This window comes from Lathyrus oleraceus, chromosome 1, assembly GCF_024323335.1.
Source record: "Lathyrus oleraceus cultivar Zhongwan6 chromosome 1, CAAS_Psat_ZW6_1.0, whole genome shotgun sequence".
Taxonomy (NCBI): Eukaryota; Viridiplantae; Streptophyta; class Magnoliopsida; order Fabales; family Fabaceae; genus Lathyrus; species Lathyrus oleraceus.
The window spans coordinates 113,670,226-113,686,579 of record NC_066579.1 but is presented as its reverse complement, the minus strand read 5'-3'; the positions used below and the strand labels follow the sequence as shown (position 1 = coordinate 113,686,579).

The window sequence follows — 16,354 nt, the reverse complement described above, 5'->3', positions numbered from 1 at the left end:
ACTCCCTGAGACAGCGTTGGCTGTACCTGAAGGTTCCTCAGAGATTTCTACAAACATGCCCAAAGAAGAAGAAAATTCAACAGCTGAAACAGGCCAGCTAGGGACTGCTCCTGAACTTTAAAGACGCTCCAAATCCAACTGCACACAATGAAACTGAACTGCAATTGCCTGCCAACTGCAAAAGAGAGAAAAACAGACAACAACAAACCTACATCATGGCCTTGCAGTCCATCAAAACATTGGTATCTTGTACACTATGCATCACCGCATCATGCTGTAATAATCCAAAATAAGACCACATCAAAGCAGTGAATTTGCATGACTTGCTACCATGTTGAGCATCCAATGCATTAGCTATACCTGCAGAACAAGGATAGGTCAGAACATCCTATGCACCTATGCAAACCATGGCCAAAATGCACAGACAACACTCCACTCCCCAGTTTGTGAAAATGAGTATAAAACCTTTCAAAATTTACAAGGAAGAAAGGTGATCCGAGAGTAGCAGCTGCTAATACTGTGCCCTCTCATCGTTTAAATGCAGACTCTTGATACCTCTGAGAGTTTGAATCCAAATTCTTTATGTTTGATGATGTGTTTCTTCCAGATGATACTCGGTTGTGCTCATATGACATGATATGTGAACTTCTTTGAGCACCAGAGCTTTTACAGGTTGCTCCCTGACTTGGGTCCTGCGTGAGAGGACGGGAGGAAGGCTCAGTCTCACTGTCAACAACTGCATCACGGCTGCTGCTTAAGATGGCATTTTGGCCTTGCAGATCCACTTGACCGAAAGAAATTCGAACTTGGCAACATAGCATCTTTAGATCCAGTTAAATCATTGGTAACCGGGGCTTTCTCTCTAGATACGATTCCATCAATGGCAATGGGTCCAGAGTTTCTCCTACGAGTGGGATCAGTTGAAGACCATCCAATATATCTACCATCTTTTCCACCTGACTGTCCGTCGTTATTTGCAGAAGCTAGTGGCAGACCAGAACTTGGTCCGGCAGCGAGACCAATACCACGGGAAGGAGGAGTGGAAATTTGAGATTGCTGATATTTCAAAATGGTCCAATCGAAGACATAATCAAACTGGAATCCTTCACGGATGAATAGATCACGCAAAAGTCTTTTCAGATAAGCATAATCTGGTTTATCATCAAACCTCAGTGACCGACAATAATGGAAGTATGATGCAAAGTCTGAGAGATAGCCACGACAGAGAGACTCAATCGAAGTAGAAACTTTCTTCTCACTGATTCTCTCATACTTCTGCTTTTTGGTACCGGCTTTCAATCCCTGCCAAGGCAGACTTCCTCTTAAAAAATACATAAGAACATATCCAAGTGACTCTAAATCATCTCTGCGGCTTTGTTCAATTCCAAGATGAGTATTCATACTGGCATACCTAGCAGTTCCCGTCAAATTCTTATTCTCTCTGTAGGGAATATGCTGATTATTACTGTCTCTGAATTTCTTAGCAAGACCAAAGTCAATGACGTACACTTGATTTGCACGCCTCCCTAAACCCACGAGGAAATTGTCTGGCTTGATGTCCCGGTGTAAAAATGACTTCGTATGAACATATCCGACTCGATTTATCATTTGATCAGCAAGCATGAGAACAGTTTTGAGGGACAATTTCCTATTACAAAAATTGGATAAAGCCTCAAGACTAATAGTCCAAGGGTGAAAATTGCTTGCAGCTTCATAGAGTCCCCTTGCACTGAGAAGAATAGGAGCATGGCAAGAAATCCCCAAACTCGATAGACAAACAGAAAATTACACTTGTCCACTACATATCTATACCCAAAATAAACAGCACCAACAGGAACAACAAGTAGACTAAATGAACAGTATACCAGAGTCGGTGCAAATATTGTCAAATTAAAGGCATAATACTGTGCAAAGTCGAATGTTTGTTTTGGATTAGGTGAGCTTCCAGTGATTGGATAGACAGAAAGATCTTGTCCCTCTTCACTATCCCCATTGGAAGTTTCATAAGCATTTGCACTGCCGCGAATTAGTGGTCTCTGAAGTCTATCTCCATCTTGATGTTCTAACGGGTATTCTTCACTTTGTTCTGGAACTAACTGAAGCATGTCATTCTTCCGAAACTTCTGAATGTTTCTTTTGATCCAAGGAATGGGTGCCAAGAGATCATAAGATACCCCCCAAGAAAGTGCTTGTGATCAGAAATGCAAGAGACGAAAGGCATGACTTTGACAGGAATGATGCACTCATCCAAATAGCACCGTCCCATTTTCAGGATGGCACTCTCTAATGACGATTCGACCAGACCCCGCGACAGAATGAGATTTACAAGAAAAATCTCTGATTCTGTTCCAAGTAATCTGGCTAAGAATAATGACAGCATCACAGAAACAGTACTGGAGTATCAAATGCAAATACATGGATGTTGTGCAAGTCTCTAGTGCATAGATTTCAATAGGATCCAAAACTCAATTCACAAAGAGCAATTCCTGCATCACAATGACCACTGTAAAACATCCATAACAAAAAACATGAACTGATCAAACTAGAACCCACTCATTCACAGTTCATAATCTCTGCAAGGCCAAATCAGCATGAAGCAACCAGAAGTTTTGTTGCCAACAGTGATCTCTGTTGTAGCCGTACTAATATGCGGTCACACATTTCATGCAGAATGCTACAGAATCAGATAAGCATGATCCATCGTGTCCAATTTGTATGGTTGGTGATAAGCACTTTTCAAAGTTGTCCAGAAAAAATTTTCGGGCTGAAGCAGAGATGAAGGCCAAGAACCACAAGATATCCATCCACCTAATTCTGAAATATTTTCCAGTCACCATGTGCAACCATCAAACCTGCAAGATGAATAACAACATGGCCAACACAATCAATTTTCAGCCAGTCTATGCATTAAAACCGTTAACAATCACTCTTCAAAATATCCATTATCCCAAGTCAAACCAAGCTCACCATTTTTTTACTGCGGTAAAAAGGGACACATTAATCAGTCAATTTGCAAAACCTACAGTGCAAAACCATTAACCAACAGTCAGAGGGCAAAGTCCAAAAACATCCCAAATTGGTATGAGGTCAAAGCAGAGAGGAAAGTTTGTGAAGGATACCTTTTCTTGAAGCTAACATGGATAGGGCAATTCAATTTCTGTGCATCCAAAGTGCTTTGCAGAGTTGCTTTTGAACACAAGGGCACCAATTTGTAACCCTAATTCACAGAGGATAAATAGAGAGCAAATCAGTAAGAGAAGGAGGAGCACAACAGAAACTGAGAGAAAAAAAAATCAAAAGAGAAAAAACCCTAATTTCTGAAGGTTGGAGGCGGCCACTGTTCACAGAGAAACAAGGAAACGAAAATCAAAGAGAGGACGAACCCTAAGAAAGGCGCAACGAAGGAGAAAGCGGAAGGAGGATCACGTACCTGTTCGTTCACTTCCGAGACATCCCAATCTGGTAGAACTCTTACCTTTTTTTGTTGTTCCGTACTCAGATGCATGTTTACTACTTTCCAAGCTTGATGTATCTCTGCGCGATTGGTGTTTCTTTCACATTGATGATTCTAGTTTGGACTGGGTTTAGGGTTGTGTTTTTGTCGTTTGCACTTTGTCTTCTTCGTAGTACTTAGGTTCGGTTACTGTGAGTAGGGTTTGGAGGGAATAAGCTGAGAAAGGAGAGGTTCGCCTGAGAGAGTTTGAGGGAGAGCGAGGGAGGAAGACGATGGAGACGAGCTTGCTGTTTCCATTTCTTTTTTTTCTTTTCTTTTTTTAATTTTTAATTATTTCTTTTATTTCAGTTTATTTCATTTTTAACACAAAATCAGAAAAATATATGTTTTTATTTTCTTTTGTTATTATTATTTACTTTTTATTTATTTAGCTTATTTTGTTTTTAACAGAGATAATAAAAAACCCATAAAAATGTTTTTTTTTTATTTATTTTAAATCTGTTAGCCCTGTTCATATATTTAACATAGTATACCAGTAGCAAATATTGTTGAGTGGTCTAGTGGAAAGAGGTTAGTTTCATAGTATTAAATGGAGAGGGTTCGATACTCATGTGTGACACTTTTTGCTTTTTGTTTGATGGTATTTTCCTTTAGCATTTTTTATTCTTTTAGTATTTTGTTAATATCTGTTTTTTATGTTTATTATAATTTCATTTGTTAATAATGTATAGTTGTTGTATTTTAGTTTAGTTCAAAACCATTTTAAAACTATAAAAATCATGTTTTTCTCGATTTAATATCGAGCCCATTTTTTACACCCTTGTAAGTCGATTGCTTTTTAAGCATCGCCATCAACCTCACATAGCTTACTCTTGGGCTTTCTTACAATGAGCCGGTTTCTTTGCACTTACACTCATACATTGTTTAATGCTTTATTATTCCATTCTTTGATTATTTGATTCGATTATATATTTGTTTATACCTTACTTGTTTGATTAACTGTGGCCTACTTGTGTGGTGTATGAGGCATGTATTATTATTGTTTGTTTGCCATGAACAACCCCCATTCATAACAAATGTACCCCTCTCCCATGAAATGTATAATATTTATTCTTTCATTCTTTATTCACCTGTTAATACAAGAATTAAAATGAACACCCGATAACCATTTCAAAACAAGATCAAAACCTCGATCCAACGTCGAGTAATTATTTTTCAAAACCTAACAGAACCAGCACGTATTCATCCACCCCTTTTGTAAGTCGATTGCTTTATGCATCGCCATCAACCTTGTAAGCCGATTGCTTTATGCATCGCCATCAACCTTGTAAGTCGATTGCTCCATGCGTCGCCATCTACCCTTATCCCTAACACTTCTCCTTGCTCCACTCGTCAATTCTTGTTCCGATTAGGTAGCACCCATTAGGTAGTAACCTTTTGTATGATAACATAGGTAGGATTCCCATATTCTTTGCATGCTAACATTAGGTAGATATTCCCATTTGTAAATCCTAAACACTTAAGTACCCATTGCATGACAACTCTAGGGCAGAGCTTCCCCATTTCTTTTAGACCTTTCCGAGCGTCTTCGATCTTGTGGCATGTAGTCCGTTCTATCGCAAAGAGGTAACTGCCTAAGACTCGATTCAGCGAGCTGCGACACCTACTGCTAGGATGTGAACACATTGCCCACTCTCCTTTGACACAACTGGTGTCCTCCTTTTCTAAGTCCATGTTCAGATGGCAACCCCTGTTTAGGGGAACTACATCGCCCTGATCCTTGTTCCAGACGAGGTATGTAGGCAGGTGGTCGTGCGAGACCACTCCGGGCGCCTTTCTTTTTCTTTTGTGTGTGCTTGACAGTTATAGGCTCGAGTTCCCGACTCCCTATTAACTTGTTTGGTTGTTGTGTGCTTGGAAGCTGATGTAAGTCCATCGAGTGGCATTCGGGTTCCAGTGTGCGTGTGTTTTGGTTCGGATGCTGATGTAAGTCCAGTGATTGGCAGTCGGGCTCCACGTTTGCCCTTTTGTGTGTGTTTTGGTTCGGATGCTGATGTAAGTCCAGTGATTGGCAGTCGGGCTCCATGTTTGCCACCTTTTTGTGTGTAGGTGTCTTGTTTTGTTTGGCGTGCGTGTAGCCGAACTACGGCAACTCTGATTCTCATGTTCAGATGAGATACGTAGGCACAAGATGCGATGTCTTGCCGAGTTTGACTAACGAATAACAACTAATCCTTGTTTGCCTTCGCCCTTGTTGCGATTCTTTTCTCTCGCCCTCGTTGCGATCGAGACATTCCCTTTCTCTTGCCCTAGTTGCAATCGAGACCCTTATTCCCGTAGTTAGGCCGAACTACGTTTTGCTCTGATTCTCATTCCCGATGAGATACGTAGGCATAAGACGCGATGTCTTAGCGAGCACACTTATCCTTAACCCTTAGGTACCCGAGCTACGAAGACTCTGATTCTCATATTCAGATGAGATACGTATGCAGTGGATGCGACATCCGTGCGAGTCATTTTCTTTGACCCTTTCTTTTAGTAAATAGTACATTAGATAAACGCACACCCTTTAGACAAGAAACAACAAGAGTGGATCCCGTAGAGTACTACGGATGCGTAGGGGTGCTAATACCTTCCCTTCGCATAATCGACTCCCGAACCCAAGATTTGGTTGCGAGACCTTGTCTTTTCCTTTCCTTTCTCCAGGTTTACTTCGAGCGTTTCCTTTCCCTCTTTTGGGATAAATAACGCACGGTGGCGACTCTTCTGTCATTTTTCTCGCCGGTTGTTTTTTTCGCAGACTGTATTTTTCGGGTTGCGACATTGTTCTCCCATTTCCAAAAAGTCTAAGAACACTCAATTCCCATGTATGGTTGGCAAGTTATGATCAATTCATTTTCAAAAATATTTGAACTTTAAAAGGCCATATCTCTCAAACCATTTGGCCAAATTGGGTGGGGTTTTTTGCTACAAGTCACATTTGATGCCATCTTCCCAAAAATGTCATCACCATTCACCAAAACTTCACCAATCAAAATGGTATTTTTGGACTTGCATGAATTGATTTCAAGTGTGGTACAAAAGTGAATTTTTGAGATAGCCATTTCTAATCAATTTGGCCATTCAAATATGTTCAGAAATCATATTTTGGTCATGTTACAAAGTCATTTTCGTGCAGTACACACAGCCATTCCTAACTTGCTTGAAAATTGGCCAAAAGTACATTTTTCACCAACTCCATCCCACCTTTTCATGGACTGTGATTTGTACCCTTAACAGAGTACTTAAACATCATTCTTCTGCAAAAGGAAACCCTAGCAGCCACTATTTTACAGCAGACAAACTCTTGTTCTCTCATTCTCTCAAAACTTCATCTTTGGCCATTTTCAAAATCTGTCAAAGAAACTCAAAGAACTTGACATTGCCTTGCCTAAAACAACATCCATACACCATCTTGAGCTTGTTTTCACCATCATTCTCCAGCTGGAAGGCCATTTCCACGACTGTTTTTCTTCAAGCATCATCAATGGCAGTCCAAGGTTGAAGCCATTCCAAGCTGTTTCGAGCAAAGCTAACTTCATCATTCAACCTTAGGGAGCTTAAGGAGCATCTGTTTCACTTTAACATGGCCAAATAACAACTGTATCGACACTGCTCTTCCAACTTGGTAAAATTTCGACCTCCTTGTTTCTCTAAACTATGCTATGCTTATGATAGAGTTTGCTTTGCTGGTCATTCTGAAACTTGAATCGTGCAAAATGGTTGAGTGATGAGTGAGTAATTTGGTTTTAAAGTCTGATGTTCATTTATGTTTTCACACGATTCATCCATGATAGCCCGATTTAGAATGAATGCTTGCTGTTTTAATGATCTACATGGTGAGACGTTTCGATTGGTATATTGTTTGCATGATTTCGTGAAAATTTGTTTGTGAGTGTGTTTTGTGTTTGCTGTTCTGTCGTCTTCTTCGTGAAGAAATCGCGCATTCGCCTAGCGAATGATCTGTTCGCCTAGCGAGGGCGAAGAAGATGAGTGCTCGCCTAGCGAAGCTTCCGGTTCGCTTAGCGAAGGTCTCCAGACGAAACGCACCGTTTCATAGAGACGCCAGTGGCATGTGATCTATTAACTCATATTATTTTTCAATGTTTATTTCAATTTGATACATCATTTTGTAAAATTCATAACTCCTTTGTTTTTAATCCAATTTGAATGGGATTTTTTGCATTGTCTTCATCATGATCTCTATTATTTTGTCATATTTTTTCCAGATTTTTTGCATGGTCGAATTTTAATTGGTATTAGGGTTTTGTTCATGTGTCCATATTTTGTACCTTTTGCCAAAACATTTGTGAAATGGTGATACTTTATCCAATGACCCCCAAACGTTTTGTGCTTAAACTAGACACACTCATGGTGATTTTGGTGTAGAGTTTGTGAATTTATCATTGCTGGTTTGTGAGTTATGTTTTTCTGAATTAGGGTGTGACAATTTGTGTCACACCAATGATGTCTAACTTCATGATTTTTGTATCCATGCTTCTTGACCTCCAAATGAATTGATTTTTTGCATGATTGAGCTCTTATATGTCTAGTTGGCATGTGATTTTTTGTGGAATTATTTGAGGCATTTCCTAATTGTTTGAGATTTTCTCCCCTGTTTGACCAAAATGTTGACCTCATGTGATGCATGTTGCCATTTCATTTGTGAAATTCTCATACTTTATTAGATGGACATGAAATTTTACATGAGATAACTAGACATCCTCATCTTTGCCATGGTTTTAGTCCCATTCATTTCTCATACACCATTTCTGATTTATGATTTTTCTAAGTTGATGCATGTTTGGTTGACTTCATTGAGCATGTTCAAAATTGCTTTGACTTTCTGATTTTCATTGACCGCCTTCCACTTGTCCAAATGAGATGAAATTTGACATGCTTACCATGATATGTGTTAGGATTGATCATGATTTATTTGGTGATTTTTTGAAATGTTTGAGTTGACTTTTGATGCAAGTCTTGCTGTTGACTCCTATGAGCTTCTAAATGCCATGCCTTGACCTAAATTATTCATGAAATGATGATGATGCATGATATAAACATGAAACCAATTGGGTTTGCTTCTTGATTGTTTGAACATGATTTTGGATGCTTGCCCTTTGCTGTTTTGACTTTTTCCTTCCCTTTTGACCCTAGGCTTGCCCTAGTGGTCTTGTTACTCACCTTTGAGTTCATGTTTTCAGGTTGACCAACAAATGACCAATGAGACCATTTCTTTTGATTAAGCTTGATTGTTTATCATGAGCTAACCTTTGTTTTGTAGGTGGCTTGACTCATATGGTTTGAGTCTTATGCTTTGCACATTGGTCCCTCTGTGTTGACTGTTGTTTCCCAATTCCTTTTGCTTTGACTGTTGAACTGTGTACTGATCTGTTTGACCATTTCAGGTACCATTAGTTGCTTAAGTTCTTTGAACTTGCTTTGCTTTGCTATTTAGCAACTTGCTTGAGGTATAATTCCTTTTTCTTCATGTAGTCTGGAAGACCTGGCCTGTTACTTGGCCAGGCAACTGTCTGAAGTCCTCCTTAAGAGGCAATGTTTGTGTATGTTTAATTTGTCCTTGTACAGAGTCAAAGACCTCCTAAGTGAAGAGGCAATTGGCAGAACCAAGGGATAAGCAACCTATCCCCTGCTATTCAGTGTGTCTTCTGTTTTGCTCACACCACTGTGTTGATGCATTACAGATAAAAAACCCAAGATCTTGTGCAATTGCACAGTTGAGTCAGTATCAAATGTGTAGAAGGGTTCCCACTTTCTGAACCCACACATTCTTGTCAAATGCTCTCCCTGGCCAGGGATAAGAGCAATGAGGCACGCCCCTCATCTCCTTTCATCTGCTTCACCTTAGCCCTTCAATGGCAAGGTTAAGAGCAACATTCACCCCATTCCAGAGGTTTGTTTGTTGAGGTTGATGTGACCCCTCGACTAAAACCTAACCCATGTTTGAGCCCCCTTGTTGGTGTGTTTACTTTATGCTGTATGTGTTTGTGTGGTGTGATCATATCCCCTAGGTCTGTTAGACTCCGTGTAGTCTCGTTTGCATGTCAATTAAGGTAGCACGGTTCCTTCGTATAGGACTTCCTTTCTTGCTTGCGTTTTCTTAAAACACAAACAAACATCATCCCCTCTTAAGGATACGTTAACTCCTTCTACTACAGATGAGTAAGTCTCCAAAGGTCGAGCATCAGGTAGATTGTGCAGTGACGTTGTCCACTTAAAAAACACAAACCAACAGTAATAGTTTAGCCGAACTACGGCAACTCTGATTCTCATGTTCAGATGAGATACGTAGGCACGAAATGCGATGTCTTGTCGAGTTTGACTAACCACTAATGCTAATTCTTTTCTCTCACCCCGGTTGTGATTGAGATATCCCCTTTCTCTTGCCCTGGTTGCAATTGAGACCTTTCCTGTGTCTGTTAGCTAGAAACCTTAACTTAGGGACAACCTTGCATGACAACATCTAGGCTCGAGTCGTAGTCTCCCTAGAGTTGTGTCTCCCTCTGTTATCTGGTTAGGCTAGATCCTTTGTCCCTCCGTAGGGGAACTATGTCGCCCTGATCCTCATACCAGATGAGGTACGTAGGCAGGAGATGAGCAGATCTCTCCGGGCGCCTGTGCCTTTGTTTTGTCTCGTTGTGTGCTTGGAAGCTGATGTAAGTCCATCGAGTGGCATTTGGGTTCCAGTGTGGGTTTGTTGGTTCGGATGCTGATGTAAGTCCAGTGATTGGCGTTCAGGCTCCACGTTTGCCTCTTTGTGTGTGTTTTGGTTCGGATGCTGATGTAAGTCCAGTGATTGGCATTCAGGCTCCATGTTTGCCTTTGCCTGTGTTTGTTTGTGTGCGTGTTAGCCGAGCTACGTATGCTCTGATTCTTCTCTCGTCCGAGAAGATACGTATGCATAGGATGCGATATCCTAGCGAGCATGTGTCGTTTCCCCGGTCCGAACTACTTCGACTCTGATGACTATGCCTGATAGACTAAGTAGGCCCAGGATGCAATATCCTGCCGAGTCAGTTTCAGTCAGTTTCTTTTGTCTCTTTTCAGCCAGTGTGTGTGAGTTTGAGCAGTGTTTAGCAACCATTTATCCTTCCTTTTGTGCGTGGATCCCGTCGAGTACGACGGATGCGTAGGGGTGCTAATACCTTCCCTTCGCATAACCGACTCCCGAACCCATTCTCTTTGGTCGCGAGACCATGTTCTTTCCTAGGTTTACTCTGAGCGTTTCCTTTCCCTCTTTTGGGATAAATAACGCACGGTGGCGGCTCTGTTGTTTCTTCTTTTTCCCGCCGGTTTTTCGCGTAATGCGACACTCTTAAGTGTTTCAAATGTGGGGATCTTGGTCATCATGTTGCACAGTGTTCTGCATTTATATGCTTCTAGTGTGGAAAGTCATGGCATAAGGCTAATGAATCTAAGAGTGATGTGGTAAATTATTTCAACTTTGGAAAGGCTGGTCATATTAGCACACAGTGTCAGAAGCCTAAAAAGACTTAAGATATGAAATATGGTGGGAAAGTGTTTGCTCTAAGTGGTGCAGAGGCCTCCAAATCTGATAATCTGGTTTGAGGTACTTGTTTCATTAATAATATTCCTTTAATTTCTATCATTGATAGTGGTGAAACACATTCCTTTATATCCATTTATTATGTGAAGAGATTGGGTATTGTGGTGTCTGCTATGAATGGCAGCATGGTTATCGATACTCCAACGAATGGGTCGGTAACCAATTCTTTAGTTTGTTTCAAGTGTCCATTGACAATATATCGTAGGGACTTTAGCGTCGACTTGGTTTGCTTACTATTGATTTAAGTTGATGTTATCTTGGGTATGAACTGGTTGGAGTTCAACCATACATATATCAACTGCTATAATAAGACAATAATGTTTACTGAGTTTGTAGAAGAGAAAGGTTTGCAGTTTACTCATGCGAGACAGGTTGAAGAATTCACAAAAGATGAGGCTCGAGTATTTGCAATGTTTGCTTCCTTGCAAATTGAGGGTAAGACGATGTTGGATGATCTTCCTATAGTGTGTGAATTTCCAGATGAGTTCCATGATGATATTAATGATTTGCCACCAGAGAGAGAAGCTGAATTTTCCATAGCCTTAGCACCCAGTTCTAAATCAGATGAACACCATGTTGGACATCTTCGTAATATACTACAAGTGTTGAAAGAGAAGAAGTTGTATACCAAGTTATCAAAATGTGAGTTTTGGTTGCGAGATATGAGTTTTCTTAGCCATGTTATTTCTAGTGGCGGTATAGTTGTGGATCCTTCTAAGGTTATGCAGTGTTACAGTGTGAGGCACCCAAGTCAGTTACATAGATCAAAAGTTTCATAGGGTTGGCTGGTTATTATAGAAGGTTTATCGAAGGTTTTTCTATGTTATCCTTACCTTTGACCCAATTGACTCGAAAGGGTCAAGCATTTATGTGGGACATGTTATGTGAAGAGAATTTCCGAGAATTGAAGAAGAAAATGACAATGGAGCCAATGTTGATATTGCCAGATCCTAGTGAACCTTTTGTAGTATATTGTGATGCATCCAAGATGGGATTAAGTGGTGTACTTATGTAGAATGGACAAGTTATAGCTTATGCTTTACAACAGTTGAAAGTTCATGAGAGGAACTACCTTACTCATGATCTAGAGTTGGAAGTTGTAGTTTTTATGCTGAAGTTGTAGAGACACTACTTGTATGGTTCTAGATTTGAGGTATTCTGCTACCACAAGAGTTTGAAGTATTTATTTGATTAGAAGGATCTGAATATGAGGCAGAAAAGATGGTCAGTATTTTTGAAGGATTGCGACTTTGGCTTGAACTACCATCTTGGTAAAGCCAACATTGTAATTGATGCTTTAATTTAGAAGTCCTTGCACATGGTGACATTGATGGTTAAAGAGTTGGACTTGATTGAGCAATTCAAAAATATGAGTTTGGTGTGCAAGGTGACTGCAAATAGTGTGAAGTTGGGTATGTTGAAGTTGGATAATGGTTTCCTTGATGAGATTAGAGAGAGTAAGAAGTTGGATGTGGCTTTGGTTGATCGCACGTCATCAGCTAATGAAGACTAAGATTTTAGAGTCGATGAGAATAGGATCCTTAAGTTCTGGGATAGAGTTTACGTACATACCGAAACTTAAGAAGACTATTTTGGAGGAGATTCGCCAAAGCGGTTTGAGTATTCATCCTGGAGCTACCAAAATGTACCATGACCTTAAGAGAATGTTTTTGTGGCGGGGAATGAAGAGAGACGTTGCTCAGTTCATTTATTCATGTTTGACTTGTCAGAAGTCAAAGATTGAGCACCAGAAGTCGTTTGGACTAATGCAACAATCGGATATTCCCGAATGGATGTGGGATAGTATATCGATGGATTTTGTTACTGGATTAACAAATACTCCGAGGGGGTTTGATCCAATTTGGGTGATCGTGGGTAGGCTGACTAAATCGACACACTTCATTCGGATTAAGATCAACTTTCCACTACATAAGCTAGCTGAGATTTATATTGTTGTGATTGTGAAGCTTCATGGTATACCATCAAGTATTGTGTCGGATAGAGATCTGAGGTTCATCTCCCGATTTTGGGAGAGCTTACGCGGCGCTTTGGGTACTAAGCTGAAGTTAAGTTCTACTTACCATCCACGAACTGATGGTCAGACTAAGAGGACTATTCAATCTTTGGAAGATCTCTTGAGGGCTTATGTCTTAGAGAAATGAGGTTCTTGAGACTATTTTCTGCCATTGATTGAGTTTACTTATAATAAAACCTATCATTCGGTATTGGAATGGCACCGTCCGAAGCATTGTATGGGAGGAGGTCTAGGACTCCTCTTTGCTAGTATGAATCTGAAGAGAGTGTAGTTCTTGGACCATAGATTATTCAGCGGACTATAGAGAAAGTGAAGATGATTCAAAAGAAGATGAAGGATTCTCAGAGTAGGTAGAAGAGCTATCACAATAAGCAGAGGAAGGCTCTGGAACTTAGTGAGGGTGATCATGTGTTTCTGAGAGTCACCCATGTGACTAGTTGACTGGTTTTGGGAGAACTTTGAGGTCCAAGAAGCTCACTTCTCATTTTATTAGTCCATATCATATTTCTTAGAGGATTGGAGTTGTTGCTTATAAGTTGGCCTTGCCACCGTCTCTTTTCAATCTGTATGACGTCTTCCATGTATCCCAGCTTCAAAAGTATATTCCTGACCCGTCGCATATTATCCAGATGGAGGATGTCCAAGTGAGAGAGAATATGACTATGGAAGCATTTCCTATCAGGATTGAGGATCAAGAAGTGAAGCAGCTCAGGGGAATAAGATTGCCTTAGTGAATGTGGTATGGGGAAGACTTGCTAGAGGAAGTCTAAGTTGGGAGCTGGAGAATCAGATTAGGGAGTCTTATCCGAATTTGTTTTCGCCAGGTAATTTTTGAGGATGAAAATTCTTTTAAATGGAGGAGAGTTGTAATGCCCCCAACTTATATTTAGTGCATTTTAATTGTTTATTCGTGTTATTATGGATTATACTGAAATTGGTTATTTTTGGAGTGTAGGGGTATTTTGGTAATTTAATAATTATCGGGGTTATGAGATTGAAGACTATATAAATATTATTATTGGGATTATGGAAGATAATTAGAAATAATCAATTATTTGGTGACAAGATAAAATAGTAGAACATATATATTTTTCTGATTAAATAATTATTGAGTTAAACATTTATTTAATTTAAATATCTATTTAATTTCAATAATAGTTTAATTAATTAAATAGGAGAATTGGGTCATTGGTGTGAATAGAAGAGAGTTTGAGGTGAGAAAAGAGAATGGGAGAGTAAGTGGGCAAAAAGTGTAAAATTGATAAATAATGCCCATATATATTCTAAAATATGGAGAGAGCTAGGTTTTTAGAAAATATTTTGTACGTGGAAAAGAGGCAGAGAGATCAGATTCCCTTTGGGAAGGAGAGTGGGGTCTACGATGAGGAACTCAAACTTTTGGGATCATCATCCTTACTGCAATTCTAAGATAAAGGGGAGGGATGGGAATTATCCACTTTTGGTTGATTTCAGACATGCAGGATAATGAGGGTTCCTTACCCTCCGATCAACGTCTCATGGATTTTATGAGTTTCCCTTATTTTTCCTTTATGTGGTGAATGAGCTACGATGTTTTTTTGCCTATTGTAAATTTTGCTGGATTGTAGTTTTTGTGTGTTTGCTCTAAGACCCTAATAAGGGATTTGAGATAAATCCCCTAAGGCCTCTATAAGTTAGTGTTGGATGTGATAACCTTGTAATATGATCTGATTGTATGATTATTTACTTCTTTGTTGTTTTGGTTTCTGTTGAGTAGGGATTTTTCCCCCGAGGATTCGGTCGACCATATTGGGTTGTTTGATTCTCCAAATGTGTGATATTGAGGATTCTAACATATTTTCCCTATTTTTTCAGAGTCGATTGTTTTTTTGGAAGTTTTCCCAATATCAAAGAAACTTAATTTTTAAGTTATTTTTGTGAAAAATTACTTTTTGGAAAAAACCTCAAACTTGAAAAATGTTTTTTTTTTAAATCGTACAATCGGAAAAATAAAAAAAATCAGATAGGGGTCGCGCTGGTATGGCGACAATCGACAATCGTTACGATCACAACCGCATGACGGTTGCGCGGTGGCCAAGGAGCCGCGCCGCAATCTGCCCTCAGCGGAAACGAAGGAGTTGTGCGATGGTGAGTCACGACGGCAGCGAGTCGCACCTGGAAAACGGAGGTCGCACGATCTTGCTCTAGCGATTTCACAGTAGTACGATTTTCCGCAAATGCGTGTGGGTCGCGTCATGCCGGCGTCGGTGTCGCAACAACGTCTGACGGTGGTCAATTTTGGCTCGATTTTGACTTTTCGGGCAATTTTAGATCTTTCAACTTTTCGGGCAATTTTGATGTTTTCCGAGTTTTTGAGCATTCCCTGTTATTTGTGGAGTTTGGGAGTCCTTTAGTGGTATTTTGGAGGATCTTGGGACATTAGACTCCTTTTGGTGACCTTAGGGTCATTTTTTAGTAAATTAAGAAAATTGATTGTCATTATCCCGTCGATGGTCTGACACAATAATAATAATGAGTTTTAAGAGTTTTTTTTTTTGCGAAGATATGAATATTTGAGGGTTTTTAAGAAAATAATAAGTTTTTGAGAAACTACGAGTCATTGAGACTTTTTGAGTTGTTGAGTAATTTGATGAGTTGAGAATAATTGGTAAGAACATAAATTTACCTTTTAAATGAAATAATTAAATTCTTTTGAAAGTATAACTTTGAGTATAGTAATCTAGAGAGAGATTACAGTGATGGCCTTAATTGGCGTTATGAGTATAATAATCCAGAGAGGGATTACAACGACGCATGTGATTGACAACTTATAGGTTCAAGAGTGGAACCTTTTTTGGAATGTTAAGACTTATGTTTTTGTTATGATTTTTGAGATGATGATGATGATGTGGTATATTATGTTGTTTAGAATCATACATTCATGTATTTTGGAGATAGGTAGGACTTAAGTTCAGTGATGGCCTGGTTCAGAGAGGGACTATGGAGATCTCACGTCCAAAGAGGGACACGGTTCAGAGAGGAACCAGAGACATGATGTCGCACCGCAAAAAATACCTAAGCGCATCGCACACTCAAAGATACAATAGAGTCGCCACTAAACTTTATTTATTCCCAATGTAAATGGAAAATATCAATAAAACCCGAGGGGATGAGAAACGGGTAAGGAAGTCGGTTATGCAAGGGGAAGATATTAGCATCCTTCACATTCGTTGTACTCAACGAGAGCCATTTTGAATTT

The 16,354-nt window shown here is 39.7% G+C and overlaps 1 pseudogene; it reads right to left on the bottom strand.

Moving 5' to 3' along the window:
* Positions 1-496: 496 nt before the first annotated feature.
* On the bottom strand, positions 497-2,105 carry LOC127094582 (casein kinase 1-like protein 2; annotated as a pseudogene).
* Between the last annotated feature and the right edge of the window lie 14,249 nt (positions 2,106-16,354).